A 6,000-nucleotide genomic window follows, 5' to 3' on the forward strand; every position below is an offset into this window, starting at 1 on the left:
CCATCATATCATATTTTTAGTATTAATTTACTTTATTTTAATTTCTTTTACTGTTAATGTGTTTTTGCTTTTGTAGGCTTTAATAAATTTTTCAAAAAATCGTGATCGTTCTAAGTCAAAATCATCTTAATTAGAAAAAATTTCATAAAATTTTATTGTAGAAGTTATGATGATAAAACTAGTACACGAGAACCATAAGAAAATTATTGAGAAACAATTGTAATACCCCAAATTTGATTAATTAATTTAATTGAATTATTTAGATTTTTATTTAGTTATTTGGTGTTTGGCGTGCCTTTGAAATAAATTTGGTGAATATATGTGTTGTTGGGGTGTAATGATAATGGTAGAGTGTGGTGAGAATATATGAGCTTTGTAGAATAATTACTAATTTTTAGTTAATATTAGAAATAAATTAAGAAATTGGTAAACATGAGAAATTTGGTCAATTGTGTGATTTGAGGGAAGTATGAGGTAAGAGGAGAGGAGCTGAAAATTAATTGGACAATAATAATTATTATGCAAAAATCATTAGAATATTATATATTCTAAACGTTATAAAAAATTAGGTTTAGTGGAGAATTTTTGTTAGTACGTGAAAACAATGAGGCTTAGAGAAACAACAATATTGGAAGAGAGCGTTAGGGTTGAAGGGAGAATTTGAGCTGCTTGATTTATTGTTTTTGCTGGAAATCTAAGGTAAGGGGGGAGAAAGGGATTTCACTATGGGTGTATTGCATGATAGGATAAAGAAGATTGATCCTTCCTCTCATTAGGGTTCCATGATTTTGTTTTGATGAATTGTTATTGACTTAGAAATCTGGAAATTTATGATTGGTTGTGGTTATATATGCGATTTTATAACTGAAATTGCGTTTGAATCATCACGATTATACATATATGAATGTATACCATTGATGAATATTTGAGTGCTTGGGTTGTGAATATGATTATTCGTGAATTGTTGATGTAATTGCATGATGAATTACTATGAATCATGATGAGTATAGGTCTTGTAATATGTTGATGGTTGTGATGACATGATTCCCTATTAAATTTGTATTTTGGGTTAATTGATTTTGGGTTAATTGATTGGGATATGTATGAAGGTTTATGGATGAAGGGGATGAAGAACGTATGTGAAAACCGGGTCTTTTTGAAAAAATTATCAGTGACAATCGATTGCACTAGTGTAAATTTTGAAAAAATTAATGATGATAATCGATTGCAATGGGGAATTAATCGTTTGTAATGCCTGGAAATGTGATTTTTGAGAAAGTCTGAAGTGAACTATTCTTGATGACAATAGATTGTCATCCCTTGCCAATCGATAGTTGTAGACCAATTTGTGAAACATTCTGTTTTGATTTTTGTTGTAATATCCGACGATTTTGGCCGTAACTTTAGTTCCATAGGTCCAAATGAGATTTTGTTTGAAGCATTGGAAAGATAACACGCATAGCTACCTCATGGTGATGCTTGGTGAAATAATTGAGTTGTAGTCGTGTGTATATTATAGGAATGTATGTGATGACATGTATGATCAATTAGCGAATCGCTGTGTCTACTTAATAATTAGTTGATATTATAATGAATTAACATGACTGAGTACTTATGAATATGCTTGTGAATAATTGTTGTGTATTGAGAATGATGTGATGCATAATGGTGACAAATGCATGGTGATAATTTTGGTGTTTCTTTTGGTGATAATGCGTGTTGTTGAGAATCATGCATCATGGTGTACAGACTTCATCCCAGTTTTGATGTGCTATGGTCCTATGGTGTGGATTAAAGAGCGAGTAGCTGGTTCCAGATGGGAATAATTGAAGCTTTACTTATGGTGATAATAATGATTTGGTGTGCTCTGGTCCTATTGTGGCGATTCAGGAGTGAGATGGAATTATGTTGTCCATAACGGTACCACATGCATAAGTCTCACGGTGTGTCGTGAGTCGCATTGCATACTAATATGTGCATGTTGTTTGTGATTAGGTGTGAGAGATTGGTGATGTTGCTTTGTGTAATGAATGTGTGTATGTTGTATATTTTCTACCTTTGCATTCTTAACACTGCTCATTTTGAATGTTGTTTCTCACCCATTTTACTTCATGTTATCCACCATGGACATCTTGCAAATACTCAAGAGTAATCATTGTTGTTGTATGTGGAATGTGGCTTGTTGGAGCTACTCTTAGATTTTATTTATCTCTTTATCATATATTAGTGGTTTATTTAATGCTCTGATTATGTGACATTGGGGACGGAAGTTGTTATGTTTTATGTTGATGTTGGTCTTGTGGTTTTGGAGTTTAATAATTTACTTATGAAGTTGCTATGAAATGTTTTTCCGCTGTGTTGTTTCAAGTGTTTTGATGTGTTTTCAAAGGATTATCGTTGGTGACACATTAAATTGTCGTGTAAACCTTTTTTAATAAGTTTCGGGGTGTAGGATGTTACATAGTTGTATCAGAGCAGGGCGTTCTGCCCAACCAAATTGTGTAATGTTATCTATTGCCTACTATGTGACATGTGTATGAATAATGTCGACGCATTGTTTCTTCGAATGTCTGTTTGATGAGGTACATAATGGTTGTAATAAATTATTGCGATATTGCTGAAGCTTTGGAGTGAGTGGCTCAGACGTTGCAGGAAAAGAAGATATGAGTGCACTATCCTCTTAGAAATATTTTGAATTACGTCAAAACTAGGACATTTTGTATTTAAGTACTTTGGACAATATCCTCTATGTCTAGATGTGATTTTTCATCTTAGAACACTTAAAATTAGGTAAAAAATCATTTTTACAAGTCAAAATTATGATTTTATATGAAAAACAAGGTTATAGGTCAACACTTACTGAAGGCTTTTTCAAAACCAAAGTTTCTGCCTTCTATGTATCAACACATCAAAGTAATAGGTCGACACATACTGAAGGTTTTTCAAAAATAAAATTTCTACCTTTTATGTGTAGACACATAAGTCCATTAGGTCGACACATAACATGTTGAGGTCGACACATACTGAAGGCTTTTTAAAATCAAAGTTGTTGTCTTCTATGTGTCGATACACAAGGATCTTAGGTCGACACATAACATATGTGGGTCGACACATGATCTCTTGGGGTCCACACATACTACTTTAATTTTTGCAAACTTGTAATTTTGCTAAAAATCTTTTTTTTTCTATTATTTCTTTCTTACACACACACACACACACACACACACACCAGCATGCACGCATACACGCATGCAAGCACACACTCGCATGCGTGCACGCGCGCGCACACACACACACACACACACACACACACACACACACACACACACACACACACACACACACACACACACACACACACACACACACCACACACACACACACACACACACACACACACACACACACACACACACACACACACACACACACACACACACACACACACACACACACACACACACACACACACACACACCACACACACACACACACACACACACACACACACACACACACACACACACACACACACACACACACACACACACACACACACACACACACCACACACACACACACACACACACACACACACACACACACACACACACACACACACACACACACACCACACACCACACACACACCACACACACACACACACACACACACACACACACACACACACACACACACACACACACACACACACACACACACACACACACACACACACACACACACACACACACAACACACACACACACACACACACACACACACACACACACACACACACACACACACACACACACACACACACACACACACACACCACACACACACACACACACACACACACACACACACACACACACACACACACACACACACACACACACACCACACACACACACACACACACACACACACACACACAGACACAGACACACACACACACACACACACACACACACACACACACACACACACACACACACACACACACACCACACACACACACACACACACACACACACACACACACACACACACACACACACACACACACACACACACACACACACACACACACACACACACACACACACACACACACACACAACACACACACACACACACACACACACACACACACACACACACACACACACACACACACACACACACACACACACACACACACACACACACACACACACACACACACACACACACACACACACACACACACACACACACACACACACACACACACAGAGACACAGACACACACACACACACACACAAATAATTTTCTCATCATCTTTAATCTTTGTATATGTATACACACAACAATTATACATAATCATTTTTGTTGGGTGCCATCTAGACACAAGATTGATAAGGTCCAATTTAGGATTGGTGTAATCAAATTGGTTTGAGTATTCTTTGGGGTTCCATTGATAAAATTGATTATGATTTTCCCTCCAAGATCAAGGTTGATTTGGGGGGGGGGGGGGGGGGGGTTGCACAAGTTTTTAAAATTTTGGATTTAGCCGAGTGAAAGATTTGAAGAAAGGATTTTCTGTCAAAGGAATAGCAGTAACCGGAGGATCAATTGAAATACTTGGGACAAGATTTTGCAATTTGGATTCAGCCGAGTGAAAGCTTTAAAGAACGGAGTTTCTATCAAAGGAGTAGCGATAACCGGAGGATCAATTGGAAATCTTGGGTCACTTGATCTTGATTAAGATCAAGAGAAGAGAAGAAGATAAAATCAACATAAAACTTAGGGTTTGAGGGTTTGGATTGCTATTTCTCTATTGTATACAACTTTTGCAAAGGTTAATCAATATCTCAATTGTATTTAGAATTGGGGGCAGACGTACCCATAGTAAGGACAACTACGGAACTACCTAAGAAAATCCTTTCGTTTTCTCTCTATCTCTCTCTCTCACACACACACACACATACACATACACACTCTTTCTCTCTCTCTCTCTCTCTCTCTCTCTCTCTCTCTCTCTCACTCTCTTACTATTTGTTAACTCAATTAGTGTGAAATTTCCTCTATTGATTATTATGTTTGTGCTGAAACATTTCAAACTGTTTTCTAGTAAGATAAGTGTAATCTACACAATTGCAATTGATTTTTCATATCAACAACACAAAGGAAAAATCAATTTGGTGTTCATTTCACACCAAGTGTTTAACAAATTGTCTGAGTTAATTTTTGTTTCTTATTTTCATTGGAAACTGAATATAAAAGTGTTAACCATTCAAACGTTATTTTGGAAAAAATACTGATTTTTTTTCTCGTAGTTGTTATATGTTTTATTATGGTTTATAAGAATATTTGATTCTTCCGATAATGGTTTGGGATTTACAAGTGTCGATCCGGAATTGCTTTCGCTTGCCTTAGTAATAATTTTTTAAAACATAATTTTAAATCGAAGAAAAATTTATTTTCAATCTATTTACCCCCCCCCCCCCCTTTCATATAGATCGTTGCCCTTGTCTAACAAGTAGTATTACGGGCACCGATTTATCTTGTGCTTCAAAATCACTTATTAGATTATGGCTTTTGAACCTAAAGGGGCGTATATTAGAGTGTCTGTTTTCAATGGAGAAAACTATGGTTATTAGAAGGATTATGTGCATGTCCATATCATTTATATTGATAGAAATGTATGGAACGCCATCCAAAATGGTCCATTTGAAGTTACTATGACCAATGCAGATGGTGTTGTTGTACCTAAACGGGAAGCACAATGGAACACGGATGATGAGAAAAAGTGGTCATGTGATTATAAAGTAAGGAATATTCTCATATCAACTTTAGGAGTTGATGAGTATTACAGTGTTTCTAATTTCACTACCGCTAAAGCTATGTGGAACTCATTGAAATTTTCTCATGAGGGCACAAACTAAGTCAAACAAGATAGAATCAATACTTTGAACCAAGAGTTTGAACTCTTTCATATGAAGCATGGT

This window comes from Lathyrus oleraceus, chromosome 2 (genome assembly GCF_024323335.1).
Source record: "Lathyrus oleraceus cultivar Zhongwan6 chromosome 2, CAAS_Psat_ZW6_1.0, whole genome shotgun sequence".
Taxonomy (NCBI): domain Eukaryota; kingdom Viridiplantae; phylum Streptophyta; class Magnoliopsida; order Fabales; family Fabaceae; genus Lathyrus; species Lathyrus oleraceus.